The sequence below is a fragment of the Ambystoma mexicanum genome, chromosome 8, assembly GCF_040938575.1.
Source record: "Ambystoma mexicanum isolate Mex_15411 chromosome 8, UKY_AmexF1_1, whole genome shotgun sequence".
In the NCBI taxonomy this organism is placed as follows: domain Eukaryota; kingdom Metazoa; phylum Chordata; class Amphibia; order Caudata; family Ambystomatidae; genus Ambystoma; species Ambystoma mexicanum.
Genome location: NC_090929.1, coordinates 396,120,542 through 396,132,563, shown reverse-complemented (window position 1 = coordinate 396,132,563; position 12,022 = coordinate 396,120,542).

The following is a 12,022-nucleotide window of genomic DNA, read 5'->3' as shown; positions in this document are numbered from 1 at the left end:
CACGGGATCTGCTGGGACCTCTGCTATGCCAGTGGTGCTAATAGTTATCTATACACACCTTGAAAGACAAAATATCCATGTGTATCCTTACTTGGATGATTGGATCATAATAGGAAAAGGCACCAGTCAATGTTGTCTCAACACATAGGTGTAAATCACCCTATGCCATCAATTAGGCGTCTCTATAAACACCCAGAAGTCAAGTTCTCTTTTATAAGCCACAACGGTCCATGTCCGTGTGAAGAGTGATGAGGATGCCAGGCATGATGGCATCATGCGTGCCCTTCTTCATACATGACCTCTCCAACAGTGGCTTGAAGGTCAGTGATAACAAATAACAGGGAAAGGGGAGAGTCTAGTGGTAATATTGCAAAAGGTTGTGTTATTTCTGAAATGTGGACAATTATAAATATGTTGAAGGGCCGCCCATTTGTGAATCTGCCAGTTCAAGTGACCATAAAAACAGATGTGTCAATGTTGGGCTGGGATGCTCGTTGCCATTCCTTTATTGTCCAGGGGTAAAAGGGCAACCCACCTGGTCACCCTTCATAACAGTGTGTTATTATTCCAAAGAGTTTTCTAGTAAGAAGAGATAACACAAAAGCTATGTTCTACATCAGCAAGCAGGAAGGCACCCTTTCCCCGACTTTTTCAGAGATCACAAAGCAGATCTGGTACTGCTGCAGATTGATGGAAAAAAATATTCCTCCATGCACAACACACTCTAGAGGCATACAACTGTCTATCAGGTAGCTTGAGCTGACAGGATGTCTAGGAACACAAGTAGGAGTCAAACGCTCAAAAAGATCTTCCAAATGTGGGAGCATTCAGACGTAGACTTATTTGCAACAAATACAAATGGGAAATGCCTTACCTTGCCATCCAGGTTCCCAGAACTGAAATCTCTGGACAACACATCAAATGTGCGATGATGCAAAGACCTGTGGAGGTAAGTGCATCAGATGAAAGATGTATCACCATGCTTTCAATACATGTCACTGTTTTAAAAAAGTGAACAGAAGAAAATGTGCTTTCCAATTGTAATTGATGTGTGTGTTTGGAAAGAGATGGTATATATGCAAATTATTCGCAGAGGCGCCGAACAGTGATGTCATTTGGGGGTCACGGCAGCGACCCTTGGTGTTTCCCCCACAACCCCGGAATCATTTTGCGACCCAGGTCCTTTTTTTGAAATAGTTTAGTTGAAACTATTTTTACAAAAACCTGCAAGGCAAGCTGCATGACGGCTGCCTGGTGGGTGGGCGTGGCACAACTAGGTCTAGAGCGTTATGGAGGCTCGAGCTCATGGCTGTCTATCAATCATGAGATTGCCCGGCGTCACCTCCTTCACATCGCCATCAGTGTAGCTGGATGCCCCCTCACACTGTACTCCATGCTCGCCATGCTTTGCTGGATAGGAGCCAGCGCAGGCAGCACCAGCAGCCGTCCTTCGGATACCGGGAGCGGGAGTCACCCGCCGGCGATCTCTGTGACAGCCTCATTAGGACCCAGGCGGTAAGGGGTTTACGTCGGCGTAAACAGCGCCGACCCTTACCGCCTGATTCCGAGGTCCCTTAGCGCCATGGCGGATTTAACACCTGCTTTTAGCAGGTGTTAAAATCCATGACGCTAAGGGACCATGTTGTTAATTACGCCACCGTAATTTACGGTGGCGTAATTAACGCCTTCCCCACTCCCATTATGCCCTATGGGTCAAAAATGGGAATGGGGAAGGGTAAATGGGGATTGGGGACTTACGGCCCCGCCGACCTCGGAATGGGGCGGTAAGTCCGCCAACCACCATGGCGTAAACGTAGTTTACGCCATGGTGGTAAAGGTACGACCCAGGCGGTAACTTACCGCCTGGGTCGTAATGCGGCCCAAGGACTCAAGAGAGCTCCACAGACGTTCAATGACGAGTTTGTTTCTGGCCGACCTCTTCCACAGCAGCCGCACCAAGCCTGCCACCGTCTAAGCCATTATATCCCACCCTAGTTCTAATGATTGGGAGGGTTTAACATTGCATGAAGGAGCGTGAGAAAGAGCAGGAAATAGAGCCCTTTTTAAGACTAGCTCTGTGGAACGCATGACTCCTAGCGCTTGCAGTACCGTGAAATTTCATAGCTTTATAGACCTGCAGCGAGGGACGTACGGGCCTTATGGGCCCTGAAGACTGAAACAAGGGCCTTTACTGAGGTATGAGGACCCATAACAAGGTATATAAAGCTATTAGAACCAATGGGCAAACACACAAAAAGAGTTTATGTAAAAATAATATTTTTAAAATATTTGTTTTTTGGGGGGAAGCTCAAATATTCCATGTGGAAGATTTAAGTTTATAAAAAACATGAAAAACAACATGACAAAAAGTTATTAGAACCCATGGGTAAAGAGAAAAGAGTTCATTTAATAATATATATGTATTTACTATTATATTGTTTTTTTGGGAACTTCAATTCTTATGTATAGTAAATTATCTGTTTTGTTCATCCTGGATCCTGGAGCTCTCATGGGAGGGCGAGAGAGAGGGGGAGTGAGGGGAGACAGTGGGCATTAAGTGGGCACAGAAAGAGGTGAGTGAGGTGGTGGGAGAGGGGATACAGAGTGAGGAGTGGGTGGGCACAGAGAGGAGCGAGTTAGCGAAGAAGCAAGTCAGGTGATGAGAGAGTGGATACTCAGTGAGTAGTGAGTGGGCACACAGAGGGTCAGGAAAGGGGCACAGTAGGTGGTTGGAAACATGCCCTCAGAGGGAGGAGTTAGCTGGTGTGAGTGTGCGACAGAGCACAGAGCGGGGTGACCGGAGGAGTACAGGGAAGGCAAGCGAGGACTGCGGAATTGTGGGGGATAGCAGAGAAAGGATAGTTGAGGGAGGTGAGTGAGTGCACAGTGAGGACGGAGGGGGCACAGGGAAGGTAAGAAAGGGAGCACAGCCTGAGGTGAGTGCTCAGGCTCATGGAATGGGGGGGAGCGAGGGACAAGTAAAGGCGTCCCTCTCTGACTTCACTGAAACCCCATCCTTCATGCATTTAAACAAAATGAAAAAAGCTTATTTGTAGACAAATGTTATTTTAAAGAAGGCCACTAGAGGGGGGTGAAGCACAGTTAGTGCTCGATTTTCAGAGCTACAAAAAAGCCAAAGCCAAATTTGCAGCTATGAGAAAAACTCTGGGCTAGAAGAATACTCGGAGCATTTACCGACGCATATAGCCCGCAAATTGACCAATGGGGATGGGTTATTCACCCTTCCAGGGTTCTAATACTTCTTATGCTATAGCGCACACTGCATCTTGTGGCACTGACCAATGCCAGTGCACAGTCACGAGTGTTTAGCTGAGCTTTGTGATGCTATATTGTTTTAATATGGGAAAAGCACACAGACAATATTGAGCTTATTGTTTGTATTATTACGCCGATGTGTTCGAAGAGGTTTGTTTGAGAAAATGCCCTGCTTTCTGCACCTACTGCACATTCGTTCGTGATCCCATTCTGAGTGATCTGTAATCAGCGTGACGAAAAAGGCGGGGTCCCAGAGAGAGCATATTAGATGCCGTGCACATAATATTCTATGAAGTCACGCCCACAATAGAAAATGGTAACATCAATGAGTCAAACTAGGGGGAGCCAGGAGCCTGGAGTCGGACAGGCTTTGGAGAACGTAATGGACGTGTCATTTTGAAACGCTTTGGGATCAAAGACACATATTTGCAGGGTAATTGATGTATGACTGTATGATGTTTAAGTTAAATAATTCACAATCACGCATTAATTATTTGAGGTAATACAAAATTGTGTTTTTATTTTTGGATCATATCGCTTTTCCTTCCAATAACAGAAAACAAAATCACCACTTGATGTGAGAAGGAACAACAGTTTAGATGGCCCAATTGACATACCTAGCATGAAAGTTTTCTGAGCTGTCCATATTCATATATGTCTGTCTGTCTATCTATCTATCTATCTATCTATCTATCTATCTATCTATCTATCTATCTATCTATCTATCTATCTATCTATCTAACTATCTATCTATCTATCTATCTATCTATCTATCCATCTATCTCTACTATCTGCCTATTTGTCTATATTTCTATGCACCCATATACCTATCTCACACCCTCCAATCCACCCACCCATACACCAGACAGCCTATTCCTATTTTCCAATTCATTTGAACACACATGTATACGTTATTGTGTTATCAATGCTTTGTATAGAGCATTGACGAAGTAAATGTGACTTCCTAGCGCTGGCCAGAATCAGAGACAGAGTTAAAGACAGCGATTAAGATCTGTGGTACACCACAGCAGCCTTGGAAGGCCAGTTGAAAAAGATATGTCTTAGGTAATATCACTCGAAGAAAAGCAGCACAGTGTTCAATGCCATAGAATGATCCAACCCCACTTGTTAAGGCCAGTTTAGTTGAAAGCTATTTTATGTATTATTGAAACAACTATTTGAACCTACTGGAGCTACTCTGGCATGATTACATTTGCATACTCTGGATCTACAAGGAAAACAGCGCTGGCAGCAGACTGTTACCATTGGCATAGTGTCCAAGTGCTACTCCTGGCGTTTGGGTGAAATGACGTCCCTTGCACCAAATAACAAAGAACTCACTAAGCCACAGGCACTGAGTGTTGATAAGACTCTGTGACTGCTGGCGCAGCAGACTCAGGGTTCTAATCTCAAGAAACCCCCTACATAATGAAGCCAACCATCACCGGAGAGCGTGTTTTGATGGCTTTGTTATCATTACGATAGAACTGGGCATTTGTGGATGTTTGGGGTTGGAGTGCAGTCCTCTTCATGGAACTCACTGTGCGTTGCACTGCATCCTCTAGTGCACACCCCCCCTCTCTTTTCTTCGTTCTCAGCTCCTTGAGGTGACCTTGAATACAGTATCACGCATTATTAAAACAACCAAAGTCAGTGGTAGAAGTGTACCGAAAAAAGTAGTGGAACTGTGGTCTTGGCAGGGGAGAGGGTAGGTGGAAGCATCCTGCAACATGTGACATGGTGTTGTGGACAGGGCATTGCAATAGTCTAAGTGACTAGTGACTAAGGCACCTATCACAACTTTAGACTTGCACAGGGACATGAATGGACAAATCCTCTGTATAGAATGTGGAAAATTGGTCGCAAAAACTAGAGGAATGGTAAACAGAAAAAAATGAAAGTAGTGGCACACTGTTCCCAACCGTTCCCGTTCACTTCGATCACTGACCAAAACCCTCTTTAAAGCTCAAGGATAGCGTAGCAAAAACAGTCAGGGGAGCAACAGTTGCTCCCAATAACATTTGACTGGATTCCCAGACCTCGGGAGGGAGAAGACCAACCAGACTCTAGGACACAAAGGAAAGTGGACAGAATGTACTCAAGAAGCATGCCGAGTGCTTATTTTAAGTCACATTGTTTAATCACATCTCTCATATACCAAACAGATCATGTACTGAAAGGATAAATCGCTGCTCTTTGCAGATGATGTCTATTCAGCAATAGGAAGGCACAGTATGCGGTCCTACAGATAAAGGACTGAACTACAAAACATATTGGAGTAAAACAGAACTCTTGCCTTTAACTGAGCCTGTGCAAAGACATTCTTCTGTACGACTAACCCCCGTGAAACAGGGTTACAGGTTCCCTGACCACCAACTGTTCATAAAAAATGGGTTGCCCCAACCCTTTCAATCTCCCCCCGCCACAAAGCCAGGTCTGACAATGCACCATCTTTGTAACCTGCCTTACTACCCACCTTGCGACACCCGCAACACAGGAGCGCTGAAGAGAGATTACCCTGAGAGAATGGCAGGAGCTACATGAAGCAACAGGTGCGCAGGCCTCCCAGGACCATTGAGTGCTTGGAAGCTACCTGCGTTCTCCTAACAGAAGACTGAAGCAGCCACAGGCGCCACTCCCAAAGCCCTGGACAAAACCCCACTGCTTTCAATAAATCACACCTGGACCACCATGTCATTGGGCAGTAACTAAAACACCTTGCTATCATTAATTGGCTTGGTGCAACCACCCACACCCATACTCCTAAACCAGGGTTCTGAAACCTGCATCTCTTCAGAGGTTTTGGACTACGACTCGGATAATCCCTCATCACTGACTATTCTGACGAGGACTGATGGTAGTTGTAGTCAAAAACATCTGAAGAGCCAAAGGTTCCTGATCGCTGTCCTAAACCGAGCAGGCGTGGAATTAACAGGATTGCCTACTCTCCAAACACTGATAGCATGCATTCAATTATATTCACTCAGACAGGTAGTGGGGTGAAACATGACCCTTTTATTGCAGTTATTCTCAATTCAACATTACAGTGATGATACTTTTACAACCTCGATCAATGAAGTTGCTTTTATAGTTGATATTGTTTGGAGTTAAATTCACCCTTCAGGTTAAATCTTACCCTTTTTTGAACTAGTTAGGCTATTGTCAGGTGTTAGGGAGGTTTATACAAGTTACTGTCTGAGACTTGGAAAAGCCCACCTTAGGTGACAGGGTTGTAACCCCTTAGGTTTAGCCTGAACCTACCCAAAAGTTTGGTTGCTATGGCTGAGCAGCCAGGCTTAGTCAAGGAGGGATGAGGGCTGTAGTGAGACACACAGTACTCAGAGCATACAATTGGTTCAAGGACACACGGACACACTATCAGTTATATAAACGTAGTAATTTATTATAAGTACACTAAGGCTTTAGAAAATAATTGTGTAAGTGCTATCCACACAGTAAAATCACAGTAGAATAAAAGGTATCACACTTTAAATCACCAATTTCAAGCAACACAAAAGGTAGTGAAAACTACTACTACTAATAAGCAAACTTAGATTACTTCTTGCAACTTTAGTTAACTCTTTCTTAATAACTCTTCAAAAGTCCAGCCGTATACTAAATGTGTCCCGAGTTAAGGGGTGCACTGGGGTCCAATGACCAAGGGCTGAGAAGGAAGGAGGTAAGAAAGCAGCAAACAGAACAAAGTCTATGAGGATGTCTTCAGGTTTGCAGGAAGGTAATCATTAGTTTTAGCACTTTAGAGCCCAATGGGTTGTTCAACTCAAAGGACTATTGACCTTTTTTGGGATATTTCTCCTGAGTGAGTGGGAGAAAGGCTGAGGGACTCACAAAGTGGGAAGAATTATACTCAAAAAGTAAATTCTACCTAGCACTAGGAAAAAGCATGTTCCTGCATCATTCGCTTGCATGTCACCAGTTATTTCATTTCTTAATTCTGGTCACTATCTTCTGAGAGGAATTCCTTAATTACCTTGATCTGCAACAAACCAGTTATCTATGAACCTGGGCAGTGCTGGTTTGCATGTGTTGTCTAGTGAAAGGTCTTGTCCTCACCACCACATCGTCCTGTTCTACATGAATTATGACTCCCATCTCACTGGAGTCATTAAAGCATGACACGTTCCTCATTCAGGTCCACTAATTAGGAAACTCTGAGCCCTTTCTGAGCTTTTTGTTTCTTTAGAGACCAAGCAGCAGTGGTACAGTGGATTCAGCGCTAATTACACATAATTAGGATTTCTTCCCAACTAACCCCAGTTCTACTCTGAGCATGCAAGAAATGTGCCCAAAATCCCTGCTAAGGCTTTGCCTTGCAGGCCACATACTGCCTGATTATCGCCTTTCCATCTACCCACCATTCACTCCCCCTAGTCATATCAGGTGACAACCATGCCACAATAATTACAACCTGCGAGTAGTGATCAGAGAGAATAGCAGCTCATCCTGAACCCAAATCCAATACCTGTTAAGATAGTGTTAGTTGACCATCTTACTTGGGTGCCCATTTCGTCTTTTGATCTAGAACTTACCTTGACCTGGTACCAGAGACGTGTTTATGGGGGGAGCAAAAGGGGCACTTGCTCCGGGCCCCCACCTTGGAGGGGGCCCCCCAAGAAGGAGAATTATTTAAAAAAATAGTCAGTTTCCCTAAGTCAACAAAATTAAGTATCACACATCAGGATTTTCTATGGTGTGCTGCTAAGGCTAAACCGATTTTCTGTCTGTTGTTGACAAGTACATTTTGTTCTGATCTTTTCATTCTGTAATGCTATGTTCACTGTGGTACACATAGTTTGCATGGCACAACACTTGTAGCCTTCCCACCTTTCTGTGGGGATTATTTTGATCATATGCAATAGCCAAAGTTGAAATACATATTGATACATTTGAGTGCCCCGATAGTTCATGGGATAGCTCTGTGCGTTAAGCACTCATTGCACAGATATGCATTCATATACAAGATTGCAATACCAAATTCCAGCAAGTCCGACTCAACATTTCGAATGTGTGAAGTTTTTAAGAATGCATATATATGTACTTTGTTTTATAGCACTCGCACCAAATAGCGGTTGCTATAGAAACTAACATAGCGTCAGTATGGTGAAGGTCTAGAAATTGGGTTTTTTAGATGGGGAGTTGTAAAACCTAGACAGGCACCTCCAATGATGACAATAAAGTGTTAGTGGTGTTTATGTATCCAAATTCCAGACTGTGGATCCAAAGCATTCATGCTTGGATCTTGGCTTTGCCAGCAGATAATACAGTGATCCTGGACAAATCTTATATCACTGACAGTACCGTACTGCCTTCTATGAAAAGGTTTGCTTCTCACATACTGGTGGCATTGTTTGGCCAATTACCTGATCTTTCACATCATGTAGGCCATTTGAGTGGAAGGCGTTCTAGACAGAAGAATGCAGACCAGATATTGCAGGCTTCTTGCAAGCATATTTTAAGGTCTGCTTATGTGACAACAAAACAGTTTGCTTGTTTGTACAATTCAAAGGTTTTTCAGCACGTTTTTAAACACCATTGCGCAAGCCTGTGTTTATGGTGTATTTAAAGCTTTAAAATACAAAAGAGAAACCTATCTGAAATCTTGTAAGATCACATCCATTAGTATGCTGGTATTTATATACTTTCCTTGATGATGGAGGCAATGAAGCAAACATCATTCCCCTTTTGCATGTTATGTTTCTATAACTTTTTTTTTCAAATGTTTATATTGGGTTATGTGATTTTCATATTTTCCAAGTCGGTTCTGTAAAATGGGATTATTTTAGTTTAGGGTAAAAACTAGAAAATAAATTGGTAAATAGCAGACATTGCAGAGTGGGTACGAATCCCAGCTTCACCTCTTAATCAATGTGTGATCCTGGGTATCTCTTTTAATCTTGTATTGCCTCACCTGTCAAAATTGCAAGTCCCAAAACCTTTCGAAATTGTCAGCCCTTCAGATTGATTTTGTTCTCAGGGTATGATCTTTAAAAAAGACTCACTCATGGTTTCACTGCCTATATATATTGTTGCTTCCTCTATAATGATAGTGAGCATTGATATATTACACACCACGGCCACCTGTTTCTTTGCTCTCAAGTGGCAACACTGCTTGAAAACCATGTCTCACTTCTAATCTCAGTCTGTCTGGATACAGACCCATTCCTTGCATCTTCAAATTGTCATACACTCTCTATGCTATGGTATGTGTAGTTTTAATCTTGCTTCCCATTGGTCGCCTGTATCCATGATTCAGCACTTTTGCTGTCTCTGAGGCAGCTAATCTGAGTCGTTTGACTATCCTGGATTATGTGTATCTTTGTCATAAAATCTGTGTTCTGCAGTTATACTTTGTCCCATATACCTTCCACATGGCTGCTATTGATGAAATGTTTGCTGTACCAATGCTTGAACACAAGTACCCTCGTCGTAGAATGGTAACGTTGCCATTGAAATGCTCCTTGTTTATCACTCTGATTACAACATGAATGAAGAGTGTAAGGTATCTGAATGAGAGTTTACCATGCTTATTTTGATCTCTGCGAGGCAGCATATCAATCTATGGGTTGTTATCGTGACACGGGGTGCGGTGCACTAGATATTCTATATCCCTTAATTCCTTTGGTCTGTTGGAGGGGGCCCCAGAGGTGTCCGTGCCCCGGGCCCTCAAAGTGCTTAAGATGGCCCTGCCTGGCACAGCATCCAGTGAATTTGCAATCGTTCAAATGACCTGTGTGCACCACAAGGGCAGTGGTGGATTATACCCTGCAAAGGCCCCTAGGAAGTCAACATTCCAGTAGCCCCCTCGCAAATGATCTAAAATGTTTTACATTTTACCAACCAACAGTTTTAATAAACCAATTGTATTACACAAAACTAAAAATTAATTAAACATTAACAATTGTGAATGTTATTAAGCAAAAACATTTTTTAAAAATATTAATAAACCAACAACACTTTACATTTTCACTTTCCTCCATTTGTTTGTGGTGAAATCTGGGCACAAATCCAAAATCCAAATTAAGCACTCGTGGGTGCAGGGGCCCCTAAAAGGAGTGGGGCCCGTAGGCCAGTGCCTACTTTGTCTAATGGATAATCCAGCACTGCACAAGGGCAATGCCTGGGAGTGCAGGCATGGTGAAAACAGTGCTGAAGCATTCTGAGGCAGTCATCCATGTTGAGAAGAGTAGAGCGATGTCAGAATGGGGTTGGACTACATTAGAGGTTTGCTCGATTGATCACGTTGCATTGCTAGTAGACCTCCTTACCCTGCACTGCCATTGCAAGGCAGTCAGAGGTGAAGATGGTATTTGTTAAGAGGGCCAACTCGTGAGAGAAGAAGTGGGAGTGAAACATAGCAAAGAAGAAGTCATGTTTGGACGCTGGTGCCGCGGATTGGTGAGAGTGTTGCGGACGCCTGTTGCCAGTTGACCCTGACGAATTTCATTTGTTAGGTATGCAGTTCGAGTGTGACAACAGTGTGGACCAACCGACGCCCATGTGTTGGTCAATGGTATGCGCTCTGTTTGAACAAGAGTTCAGAATAGGGGAATGTGCTAGGTTGTTAAGAAGATTTCAAGAGTTGCCAGGGGACCTGGGTGTGTCCTTGGCTCCAGAAAACACAGAAGATCTAGCAGTGGTTCTGACATCAGGACTTGTGGCTGCCATGAGGCAAGTCGGCGAGGCACAGGAAGCTGATTGACAAGATGTCAGGGTGCAGTGTCCAGACGGCACAGCAACTCATGGGCCACCTTAATCTGCGTGCAAATTAGTGGTGCCACAGAGGGGTTTCTGTAGGCAGCTGGCATTGGCAATCCTGAATGGGAGGAGACTACACTACAGGATTGGGGTTTAGACTTGCATTGGAGAGATCCTCGAAATATGGAGTGAATTATAGACAGTTATAATGGCTTATTATCTATGTGGATCCTCAGTGACCGCGCGCTGTGTTTTGTAGAACTGTTTTCCGACTTAGTCTGGTCGGCGGGACTGCACATTTATTGGCTAGAAAAATGGTATGCTAGGCATTTTTCAGGTACTACTACTTGCCTTGCCAATGGGTTGTCTTGATGGACGAGATTCCATGGCTTTCTCCTGCAGAACAATTGTGGCTGATAATGGTGGAATAATGAGACCTGAACAGACGAAAGCGATGGACCCGACTGAAGGGTCCTTAGCAGAATCGAATGAATGGTGCACAGATCTGCATGGCAGAATTTCAGGAAAGTGGTGCATTAGTTATGCAGGAATGATGCACTTGGGCTCATATTATTGCTCATAATCAGAGGAACCTCAACAGTGATGATAATGGCGAAGTTAGAATTCATTTTTTGGGAAGTTTGTCTGAGGATATGAGTCCTTAGCAGGGGAAATGAGGAGAAGAATTGTGAAAGGCTGGACCAGCCGAGAAGGGTCATAAACACTTGTACGCAGGTCAATTTCGAATGAGCTATTGTTAAGTATGATACACCAAGCAGAAACAGTGTGTCTCATTGGGATTGTGCTTTGTTTAGGTCACTGTTCACAGTGTTGTTCTTTAGGTGTCAGAGCTAGTTGGCAATGTAGCTCAGTGGGGCCTTGGTTTGGATAATGTGGAATGGTGTGAAGAAGGCTTGGTTTTGGGGCTTAGAGAGTCCAAGACTGATTAGAGCGGTAGAACGTCTGTGGTCCTATTAAGCTGACTCGGTGATATGGGAGTCTTCCGCATCAGTGCTTTGTGGGATTACCG